At 45.2% G+C, this 12,773-nt stretch overlaps 1 protein-coding gene across 1 annotated transcript in view; it reads right to left on the reverse strand.

The window, feature by feature from the left end:
* Positions 1-12,773, reverse strand: part of tex2 (testis expressed 2) — a 39,447-nt gene extending 26,674 nt beyond the window's left edge. The window contains exon 1 of the mRNA XM_088316576.1: positions 12,738-12,773. The gene's annotated coding sequence lies outside the window, so the exon portion shown is untranslated. The remainder of the gene's footprint in view (positions 1-12,737) is intronic.

The following is a 12,773-nucleotide window of genomic DNA, read 5'->3' on the forward strand; positions in this document are numbered from 1 at the left end:
ATGCAAACTTCCGTCAAGCCTTAAGAATTTGTCGATTTTTAAGTTGCGGCCAAGCCCTCCAGTACGGCTCAAGTCTCACATTTCCGCCACCAGGAATGGGCAAAGATGAGACGAGAGGTAGATTCACAACAAAGGCTTTGGTGTGTGTGTGTGTGTGTTGTTAATCCAAGCCTGCCAAATAGCTGAGGGGTAAACGACATTCCCCGTTTGTTTCCCTTTTTGCAGCATTCCCGCCTCCTCTTTTGACGTACGCTGCGAGGAAAGGTGAGAGAGGAGACGGAGGCAGGAAGTAACAGGTTGCTTCATGCCAAGTTGATCAAGAAGTAATCACCTTCATTCCAGCACACATACACACACACACACACACACACACACACACACACACACACACACGCACACCCCGACGCAGAGGGTCCACGTTCAAGCCACTCAGTTCTGGAAGCAGTGAAGCAAGAGCAACGCTCGATTTCGGAGCACACGAGGGTGAAGATGACTATGATGATGATGATGATGAAGCCACACACACACACACACGCACACACGCACACATGAGCATGCATGCAGAAGCTTAGTGCCAAGCGCTCAGGGCTGAGGAAGCTAAGAATATACAAAATAAAAGCAGAGCATGACAGCTGGAAAAAAAAAGTGTGCTCAGGTGTTGTTCCACACTAGGGATTCTGAAGTTTCTTGAAGAAAAAAAAAATGATAAAAGTGTAAAGTAACTCTGCGCCTCAGCAAGCCTCCACTGAATTTCGTCGTAAGCGACACACACTATGAAACCAGCGGGTGGTACAATACGTAACCAGAATTATGATTATTACGCATTCAAATTTTGTTTTTAATCGCTCGTCAAAATAGTTGGGGTTTTGAAAAATTGCTCCTTGTCTCAGAAATTTTTATTAAAGTCCATGTAAAGTGGAACGTAAAATTATACATTTGACAAACCACAACGACAAGTTTTGTAGTCAATATGGCCAAATTTGAATGGTTAAAAAAATAAATAAATAAAATTAAATTAAATAAAATTAAATACAATTAAATAAAACTAAATAAAATAAAATAAAATAAAATAAAATTAAATTAAATTAAATTAAATAAGGCTTTCAAATCAAAAAAGAAATATCTCCTGTCAGGCCAATCTGGGTTTTTTCTATGCCGTGACAATGAAGGCACTCAAAAGCGACATTGCCAGTCCAAAGTCCTGGATGTCATGTCACACCTTTTTCACCCTTCTAGCGCTTTCTTTGTTGTCGACTGAGGTCAGAGCTACTTGTTGAGCCCCAAGTGAAAAAAAAACGAGTGTGGGAGGAAAAAAAAAAAAAAAAACGCTCGCCAGTCCCCCAATCAGTGACACACATACAGCACGATTCATCAACATTGGTGCATCTCCGTTCAACTACTTTTGCAAGAGTCAAACTAAAACTACATAATTGAAAAGTTAAAACTGGAGTCTCAAAGTTAAAGCAAAAACAACTCGTACAGATTCAAGCCATCCACTGCCAGATGCAGTCAAGCGGCCCCACAGAATAACTGAGCTTCGACCATACGTCACAGCATTGTTGGTGCCCTTTGCGAAAAGAAAGACAAAGCCACAAAGGAACTCAAATAACGACAAAAAGTTATGAGACGAGAATTTGCCAAGCACGCAAGTTGACACAACACAAGATAATCCATTTTTTGTGGAACCCTCGTAAGCAGTGAAGCCAACAAATCGAAACCAAAGCTGAGAGATCCATTTCAATACAAAGTGTTGTTGTGTCTCGCCATCTCTCGTAATCCACAACGACGCGGCCCAGCAAGTTCGGCTCGCTAACATGCCAGCATTCCGTCGTCAAGGTGTGACAATGAGGCATGTTCAGCTACGCCATTCAAATAACCGGCGATAAATAAGACGCAAGTCGGATTTTATTATCATTTTTCACATCTGGGAGCCAAGATGAGTGAAAAAAAGCCATTATTTCAATTTAGAAGTAGAAATGGTCATGTTATGTACACACACACACACACGACTAAATATTACTACTACTAAATAATTAATAATAAACGTTTTTTGGGGCATGATTTACGTGAAACCAACCCATATTCAACTGCTAATTACTAAGAAATTGAGTAAAGTTTTTTTTGTGATGAAAGAAGAAAGTCTAATCTGTCATTTGGTCGTACATAATCCTAAAACACAGTAATCTGTGGGTCGTGAAAGATGAGACGGAATGCTCTAAACGGGCTGGCACTCAACAGGTTTGCTTTTTCTTTTTTTTTTTTTCCTTTTTATATATTTTTTTTTAAATGGCTGCAATTGGGTACAAACACACGCTCTTTTCCATCGACCCATCTGGAGATTAGGCAAGCTTTGTTAACGTGATGTCAAACAAACTTCAAAACAAGCCCCATCTTAATCCTCTGCTCTCTTTCATAGCCTGACACACACACACACACACACACACATACTTTTCTGTATTACTGTCACCTCTTAGCAGTCAGAGAAGTCTTCAGGAGCACTGGCGAAGTTTTCTTCGCACACAGTCTGAACCCCAACACACCCACTAAATACGGTTTGGAATTCCCACACGGACATATTAAACAACCTCCGCTTGTCTGTACATTACCAATAAGGCCGGGCTTCAGATTATAGGAGGAAAAAGTGAATAAATGAAGAGGAAAAACATCATCCATCACAACACACCCACACACTGCACGGTACAATTAAGCAAATCAAAATAACAACATGCCCTGTGATGTGTGCATAAAAATGCTGAGCAGGCCCAGTTGATCTCAGTTTTGGACGGAGAACAGACGGAGAACGGGGGAAAGATCTAAAAACGGAGCGAGGGTTCATTGTCGGGGCACAGACAGCAGCTTCAGACATGCAGATGCGCTTTTAAGAGTAAGCAAACTGTGATTAAAATGACATCTGCATTTGGATCACAGCAAAAGACAACGTTCAATTTGGTCCACCGCTTTGGTCAACGGCTCACGTATGGGACGCACCACTTCGGTTTCGCCATTGTTCAGTGTCGGACCAAAGTGATCCATGCCGCAGCTGTCATTTTACAGATAAAAGATTGGTCGACAGATCAACGAGACAAAATTCAGTTCAGTTTCTTACATTTCCCCCCCCCCCCACGCCCAAATGGGTTAAACCTAAGACTCAAAGTAAGCGCATCACACTTTGTGAGGAAAAATTATCATTTTGTGTCTCATCAGTAAAGCAAAAAATATATAAAAAATAAACTCAACCGCTGAGACGGTTCCAAAAATCTACACTTGGCTGGACGTCACGTATCGCGCGCAGTCGGATGACAGAATCTCCGTGCTAGTTACGCGGCCGTGGCTAGCTAGCAACTAGCTTTCACCAAAATTGTTACTACTGCTCTCGGCTCATATAACCAAACCTGTCAAACCGGTTCGTGCGCTCCCCGTGCATGCTCTGCTAACTAGCATAACTACTGGTTGATGTTGTGATGGTTTAAACACAAACTAGCTAAAATTGTGTTCATGCCACTCGGTGCGAAATGCGTCTTTGTAACAAGGCAAGCTTTAGCTCTGTTTGAAAATACACAAACAAATAAATTCTAACTCTGCTCTTGCGGTTAGACGCTCCAATTTAGCAGGAACGCAAGTGAAAGAAGCTACGGAACTGAACTAAATAATTGGGATAAACTTCTTTTAGAGACCCATGTGAAACCAAAAAAAAAAAAACTAAGAACGGACACTAATAGCTAGCATGCAGTTTCAGTATAGCGCTCTCAAGAAGGGAAACGGATTAAAGCGCTAACCTTCCAATTGTTAAACGGTCACATTATCTCATGATTTGACGCCACGCTCAACTGACAACTGGTGTAAAAAACACGCGTTTTAAAATTGTGATCTGGTCAGATGAGTCATTCTTTTGCTGCATTCTTGACATTTTGGTAGCGGCTTACCGCTAGAGAACATTACAGACTAACGGTTGACGCCGTCACTGAGAAGATTCCTCTGATTCTGCAGACACGGTCCACTTGCCGTCCTAATCCGTGTTTTGTACGCACCGAGCAGCGCAATTTTGTCTCGTGGTCGAAAGTTGTAAAGGCCAGCGAAGTGATCCATACAAAGGGTTGAACCACACTCGGCTTTTGTTGACTCATTGACCGAGATTCGTCATTACGATGTGGGGACCGTATTTGTTGACTGTGTCCTTTGTATGACACTCGGGGCGTAACGCTACAAGGTATTGATACTCGGATTTTTCGATACAGAGAATTTGGTTCAGTACAGAGTCGAACGCAATTTTGAATTGTTAATTTATGATAAAAAAAAATAAGAAAGAAAGATAGTATCCGTTTAAAAAAAATGAAAAATAAAATTTGAATTTATATATTTCGGAGAACATCGTCTATCTATGCTAACATATGTCATAATTACACTTAATAAATATAAATAACATTCCCGCAACAAAAAATAGCTATCAAGTGTAAAACAGTAGCTAGGGTACTAACTGTGTTAGCTGTCTCGTGAGATTCTACAGCTACTGCGCAAGCTAGCTACATTGTCTATCCATGCTAACATATGTCATAATTACACTTAATAAATATAAATAACATTCCCGCAACAAAAAATAGCTATCAAGTGTAAAACAGTAGCTAGGGTGCTAACTGTGTTAGCCGTCTTGTGAGATTCTACAGCTACTGCGCAAGCTAGCTGCATTGTCACAAACCGATAGTGAGTAAACCTGTGTCAGGCCACACGAGTTTTTTTTTTTTTTTTTTTAACCACTGTCGACATTTTTGACCCCTGACACCCGGCGTCCTTCTTGTCAGCTTGAGACTGCGGCTTTGACAGCCTAAAATAACTTGTGTTGTGCGTCTGGGAACCACCGTCTCGCATTCGGTACGTCACGATGCGCATCTGTCTTTCCATTTACATACGTACAATACAAGCGCCAGTCTGAGAGGGGGAAATACGGCGAGGTCTGGACCTAAGGGACTTCATAACAGGCCATGACTTCATCTGTGGGAGATTTTGGCAGAACAATTAAGTGGAATGCACTCGTGTTGCTCTTCCTCGGATAGAAGCAATCTTTCATTCAAGGGCCAACATCTTGCTGAGATGTCTTCTATTGGCTCCTTAATTTGAGTTGCTGTTTTTACTTGATTTGCTAATTAAAGCAGAGTGTGTCGTTAAGGGGGGGGGGTCAGTCGACCTTAGTGACGTGTCCCTGACATGATTGATTGTGACTGTCAAGCCTCTCAGTGTCGGGCCCCGCATAAAGGATTACACAAGCTCGCGCTAACCTTGGCTGGCTTTGTGCGCCCGGGGGTCCCCGCATCAAAGACCCGGCGGGGGATTTTAGCATTTTTAATCTGGTGCAGGATGCTGGATGACTTTCATCACGACGACACGGAGAGCGCGGATAGGGAGGCGATAAGCACAACAAGCATGAAGGAACAAAAAAAAAAAAGGGGGGGAGATTTTTGGGGGTACACCTGTTTCTCTTTTGTTGCTCAATTGGGTGACTGGTGCAACACAAATCACAATCACAATGATAGACACATTTTTAAATTATTACCGTGGTAACTAACCCAACTTGTTTAACACTCGGTTGATTTTTTTTATCAAATTTACCAAAAGGCTCCAAGTTATTTGTCTTGCCCAGTTCAGTTTACTGTAAAACCACTATTAAAAAAATAATAATAAATAAATAATACACACACATACATTACTACTACAGGAACGGATTAATGTCATTTCCATTGATTCCAATGATGAAAGTTGAATTGAGATAAGCGATTTGCGTTTCTGATACAGCTCGCTCAACAATAAAAATCTCCAGACCCCAAAACAAATGTGTTAAAACATGCTAACGTCTTCAGCGCAAACTCAGCGGGAAGTCCCGACTAAATACGTGCGTTTTCCCTCGGGTGCGACGGAAGCTGTGCGAAAACGGCAACCAGCGCATTTAGTGCTCATCGCAGCCGCTCGGTTGGCAACTTCTAAAAGACAAACCATCTGCTGGCAAATTTTCACGAGGCCGAAAGATGCCACAAAAATATTTCAAAATAAATGTGACCACACACACACACACACACACACACACACACACACACACACCCCCACACCCCTACACACAATTTGGAGGCCTTTGATGGCGCTCCTCAAAGCAGCGACAGGGGTGTGACAGGAGCATCTCTCCACGCTTCCCCGGCCCCCCCGTCGCATCCAAGGCGACCTCGCAGTGAGGAGCCGGGTGGTGACCACTGGATACTTTTTATTTGATCAGCTGATAGGAACACATTGGACCCTTCTAACGCGCCTTTGAAAACAGCAACGAAAGATACGGACGTTGCGGGACGTGCTTCCACGGAAAGAATCCCCGATGTGCACAAGACATGAAGGCCGGGGTGTGTGTGTGTGTGTGTTGCATATGCGTGTTGAATGAGAACAAACACGCAAGGAAAGAGAGAGGTAGCCCTCAGCAGTAAGCAGCCTGTTGGACATTCCATTTTGTTTTTCGTTCTAATGAATCGAAGGTCACGGGTGGTTCAGCAGGTGCAGGCGTTGCCTTGCTCAAGGGAATCGCAAGAGTAGTTTGGAAGTGGACCAGCTATCTCTTGCCATTCTTTTTTTTTTTTTTTTTTTATTAACTATGAACCTCCGATTGCAAAGCCGAAATCCTCGCAGAGCAGCTTCTGACGATCCCAAGGAGACGGCAACAAAAGACTAAAAAAAAAAAACAAGCAGGTGAGCTATGTCTGCCATCTAGTGGGGAATGGTGTTATTACGACTTAAAACTACAGTTGACCTTTGTGAACTTTTTGCATGTTTTCACATTCATTTGTCATTTCTTTCAATATTTCTTAACAAGTAAAAAATCCTCCCTTAATAATTTATTTATTTATTTACATTTTAATAAATTAATCAAGGGGCCACTCAGAGAGTCTCCAATCGCGCTCACCAGATTTTGCGTCTTCGAGTATCAGAAATTAATTTTTTTTTTGGGGGGGAGGGTGGCAGGAAGCAGAAGATCCACCCAACCACTGGGAGCCTAACAAATGTGAAACTTGACCTTTGACCTCAAAACCGAAAAGCGCTAACCACTACGCCATCGTGGCGCGCGACATTATTTCCACAGCCAAAACAATTTCGGAATTTCACCGTTGCATTCGACCCCCCCCTTGGAGTCTAATTGATTAATAAACAACTGTGAGTGCCGCAGCCTTCGCCGGCCACGTCGCTAACGTGAAATGAACGCGGCGATAATGTGGCGGGTGGTGCGCTAAGATGAACTTTAGCTTTGTGGAGCTAAAGTGGCCAAATGACTGCAGCGTCTACAGCTGCGGTTCAAAGCCTATCAGCGTTTGAATCTTAACAAGAAAGAGAAGTGGGGGGGGGCCCGGCGCGTGCACGGGGAGCCAGGGCCACAACCCGGCGGCTTAGATCTTCACCCTCACGTACACACACGAAGGAAAACACGCTAGCCGACATCAAAAACACAAACATTAAAGGCCACGCAGACAATCGCATCAAGACCCACTGCGAGAGCCATGAGAGTGCTGACACACACACACACACACACACACACACACAAAAGCAAAGAAAACAAATGAGAGCAACACACACATGGACACAACATGGGTCCCCGTGTCCCCGCGCGGCCAGCTGTGGGAGGTCACGCAGACGTGACAGTTGTGCTATCAGGCCAACATTAAGGCCCGCCGCTTTAAACACACCCGTTTGAAGTCACACCAAAGTCAGACCCCGGGATCTCTCATCTCCCGTCTCCCTTTTAACACCACAGTACCGACATTTCATTCGCCCCCCCCCTCCCCCTTTTCATGCTCCCGCCTTTGAATTCAGCCTTTTTAAAAGACTAATTTGAACTTCTTCAAGGCTGGAAAAACAGGCAAAGGCGCGTCATTAAGATTCTTCCGCCTGGCGCGCTTTCCTTTTGCTGGCGTTCAAAAAGGTCCACCAAAGTAACGCTGGGCCTCTGATGTGCGGCGGTTGATAAACACGCCGCCGCGCCGCCGTAAGTGGCCGACATAAGGAGGCCGTTTAAACGGCCGACTTTGTGCATCCTAATGCGGAACAATGATCACAGCGCTCGTTTGAATCGAGTTGATGTCTGCAGAATGGAATGTGAAAGCGAGTCGCCGGCCGTTGTCGGGACGAAGCATCGAGGCGAAACAACAAAAGGTCGTGATTCAATGACAATTCCGGCTAATTTTTTGCACCGTAACAACCAACCACATTTCAACCCTGTGATTACGAGTTCAATTCGTAGGAATTATGGCGGAAATGTCACTTTTTAATTAATTGCATTGCTCGTCCCGCTCAAGCGTGTTAATTACACAAGCAAGTCAATCTTTTTTTTTTGGCTCCCTTTTTCGTAATATGTGCCATGACCGGACGCCACACTGGGGATGATTTACATAGGTTTTGCCGCCGTTGACGTGATCAGTTAGGCTTGCTGAAGATTCAGAGCCACTTTAAATCTCTCGCTCTCTCGCTCTCGCTCTCGCTCTCTCTCTCTCTCTCTCTCTCTCTCTCTCTCGCTCTCTCGCTCTCTCTCTCTCTCTCTCGCTCTCTCTCGCTCTCTCTCGCTCTCTCTCGCTCTCTCTCACTCTCTCGCTCTCTCGCTCTCTCTCTCGCTCTCTCTCTCGCTCTCAGAAAAAGTAAAAGAACAAAGCGGCTAGTCTGCCATGCCATTCTATGAATAATCTGTTTGAAGAAAAGATTGCGGGAGTTCCCGTAAACAGACGGCGGATGGAGCACATGTGATGTTGTTGCAAAAACACATTAACATCATCGTCAACATGCTAAGCAGGCTTTACTGACAGGATGAACGCTGAACTGCGGTTGGCAAAATCCATGGCGAGGATCCTGGTCTGTTTGGTTTTGGGGTTGGAACAACTAACATGTTTTGGTGTGTGAAGACCCCCTCCACTACCCCCTGACTGCCACACACACACATTTTCCCCTTGCATCCTCGCATGTTGCTGACCCGGGCTAATGTTTCTGTTTACTCCACTCAGTGTTTCACACATCAAACGTGGGTTTGTTTACTTCGACTCTGACCGCCCGGTCTGCCGGCCGGGGACGAGCAGAAGCAAGCCCCCCGCCTCACCCCAACACACTCCCCCCATTACGCATCAGACTTTTTTTTTTTCTTTTCATCTGGATCACAGCCTCCCTCACTTCTACTTTTTCTAAGACCTTGCACTGCCTTGCTTTGGAAAAACTAGCAAATGTTGTTCGGCACTTTTGTATACTGGCCCGTTGCTGGCGAGCTTCACTTCTTGTCTGCACTTGTGAAGTCAGCAAAAGAGAAAAGTACAATTTATTCGATTCTAAACAGTTATATATATATATATATATATATATATATATATAGTGTACCGAATAAATTGGATGTTGAGTGTACATAAGCAAAGATGGGTAAGTAATGTACGTTTTCTTTTTTTTTGCAGGATTCCGTTTGGGGTGCACATGCATATAAATGAGTCTCTTCCCCCAAAAAGGCTATAAGGAGTTGTGCGGTGTTTTTTTTTTTTTCTTTCCATGGAGTCAAGGCAGGTTTCGTGTTCTCCAGCTTCCACTGTGGTGAATGCACAGAGCCCACAGGCATCATGCTAATATCCTCCCACTCACTCACAACCAATGGAGGGGCTGCGGAGAAACCCGATCCTAGACGTCGAAGATCTCGTACAACAAAACAAAAACCGGCATTTGGCTGCAAGAAATATATCCGCGAATTAACATCGTCACGTCAAAAGTTTCTCCTCATGACTTTAGCGATAATGAGGATGGTGCGCTCGACCTGCTGAGAGCCACGCTGGGCTCTGTCGTGTTGGGTTTCACTCCGGGGTGGGGGCGTGCACGAGAGCATCCGTGTTGTTTAATAATCAGTGGGATGTTTGGATTCGAGATGCAGGTCAGTGCGAAGACAAGCCATCATCTCTGCATGCCCAAACAAGAACCACATGTTCCAGCGGTGCTGGTTCTCTTCACAGGCCGCTGCGGAAGAGAACAACCCCTCGCCGTGGGAAAGAACGTGGAAGCGCGCAAGATCCAAAGACACATGCGGTTAGCCATAAAACTTCACATGCACTCCCCCCCTCGTCATCCCGAAGCACAGACTGCCATCGCCTGCAACCACCGACTCACACGTCGAGCCACAAGGAGCCGTGGAAACAATAGCAGAGGAGGAAGCGACATGGGGCAACAATCGGACATGTCTGGCGAGCAAAAACAAAGGCGCCGTGGGGGGGCGGAGGGCGGGGGGTCGTTATGTAGGCTGCCGGTGGGACAGTGGCGACAGTCGGCGCGAAGGTGGCTGCAGGCCGTCATCCTGCCGCGGGCCTACAACAAAGCCTATCCTGTGAGTGAGCTGAAACTCGAGTCAAACGTAAACACCGAGACGAGGACAATGGCGCCCGCTTTGTACAAAACGATGCTTTTCCTCCAGCTGCAGGGGAGGATGCTCAGCGGATTCCCCCCCGACGGCAAACCTTGGCGTGTTTGCCGGCCTCTCAGCGTGGCAGCGACCGACACGGCTTTGTGACCTGGCAGATTGGATTTCAAGCCCTCGATGCCTTTGGACCAGTCCGCCCATCATCCAAATTTAAACCAGGCCTGGTAGCCTCCAAGCTAGCCAATTTCTTTAGCATCGTTTTGAAGGGCGAGTTTATGTTCAAGTGCAATATGGTTGCATTGCGACCAAAATGTTTAAGTGCGGCCAGACGGAGTCCAGACTCAAACTCTCAGCACGGTTAAGTGGACCATCACAAAAAAATTACAGTTGGCGACTCTTTGCTGCACACCAGGCAATTGAGCGACGGTTAGATTTTGAGTCTCGAAATGTACTCTATTACTGTTTCATTGAACCGCAAAAACATGGTGTGATTGTCAAGGCCACAAAGCGAAGAAACAGGTGAGACTAAAGGAGAGAGAATTTGGTTTTGGCCACAATGGGGAACATTTGAGACAGAAAGTTTTTTTTGGGAGGGGGGCGTTCCTTCAAATTTTGAACTGTACAGAACTGTGAAATCCAAAATGACCGCATTGCTCCAAAGCGCCATTCATCTCCTCTAATGGTATCTTTTTATGACTTCCCGTTCCTTTAATGGTCATCAAAGTGAGGTCTTTCGCCCAGAAGCCTGTTCATTCGTTTGACGGATGGCGTCTGTCTAGGAGCCTGACGGCAGGTCACATGACTGCTCACGTGGTCGCACGGCTACCGCAGCGGCGCCTGGCCAGGTTCCAGATGAGGCCCCCCTTTTGGGTAGACCGCAGTCTCCCACGGCTGTCTGGGATGATGCCCGTGTGGAACGGCTGACCCGCGTCGTAAATGAGGCGCTTCCAGACCGGCCGGCAATTGGGGCTCTTGAATGTTTGGAGTGCTTTTTGAGGCTGATGGCGAGCTGCGTTTTCCCGAGGCTGGAGGCGCCACTGGTCCAAAATCGCAACTGCATTTTTGGCTTATCGTTCACGTCAGAGTTCGACTTCACACAATAGACCGCGTCACAATGACGTCGTACACCGTACTTCCGTGTGGCAGCAGTCGGAGCCATCGTCATCGTTTGAATTCAGATCAGCGGTGGTCACTCGCTTTTCTGCCAGTCGGAAGTCACCTGGCGCCAATTGTGTCCAAACATTTTGACAAGCTCTAAATCCCATTTTTTTGAAAAAGGACAATCGCACGCTGACGTCAAGGCCTTGATTCGTCCAATCAGACCACTTGTGCGTGAGCCTGCTCTCACTTCCTGTTTAGGTTGCTGCCTCACTGATGTTCATTCACAGCTGGAGCCTTTGATCCAAGACGGCAGGTAGCGGATGTTGCAAAGAAAAAAAACAATAGCATGCGGGGACCTGTGCCGGCAGGATGGCACGGCGTCATACCAACGCTCCAAAGACAGACGTGTCAGCTTTGCGAGAATGTAAGCAAAGCGGAAAACAATGCAAAAGCTCCAGAAGGATCTCTTGCTTTGCTTGTGGGGAACCAAATTGAAATGAGAGGATGAAATTACTTCATTCAGGCATCCATCTCAAATCATTCAGCCAGCAAAAAAAAGCTATTGACCAATTCTACTGTAAAAAAAATTAAGCATGACGGTACCAATAAATATGACCTTGGTTCATCCATTAATTTTCCAAGATGGAAGCTGTGGAATGCCTGATTACACTGAACGGCAAATATCGTAAAGAAGACCTTGGACTCTGTGCCAACCGACAGTCACTTTAACCAAAAAAAAATAAAAAATCGCCCCCCAATAGCGCAAAAGGTGTGCCACGCAAAAGCTAGCAAGGACCATGAACACCTTTCAAGATCAGACCACACCCACGACTGGTCACCAATCAGTCGCTCTTGTGAGACTTTGCCAACTCAGTGCAATTTATTTTTGCACTATAAGCAGGTAATCAACTGTCAAATAAATAAGACGAACAATTGGCGGTTCATCGAAACACCATTTGAATTGGAAAATTGCTTCTGATTTTTAAAGACGCGACTGCCTCGAACCAAAACCAAAATCATCCCACTTAGGAATACTTGAGATACGTATTAAATCAGCTTTTATCTGCGACATTGAGAATATCTGGAAATAAATGCCACATTTAAGAACTGTCAATTCATGTTTTTCAAATGACAACAAAAAACCTATTGTCGTACCTTCTTCAATTTAGCCATCTCACAAACACATAAATGAATCAAGCATACACAAACATCATTGAAGAAAAACTGCGTAAGAAATATTTCTTACCGGCTGCCAACATGGCCTCTGTCTTTGTCTGAACGA

Source organism: Idiotropiscis lumnitzeri, chromosome 15, assembly GCF_059441095.1.
Source record: "Idiotropiscis lumnitzeri isolate Australia: NSW breed Sydney's pygmy pipehorse chromosome 15, RoL_Ilum_1.0, whole genome shotgun sequence".
Taxonomy (NCBI): Eukaryota; Metazoa; Chordata; class Actinopteri; order Syngnathiformes; family Syngnathidae; genus Idiotropiscis; species Idiotropiscis lumnitzeri.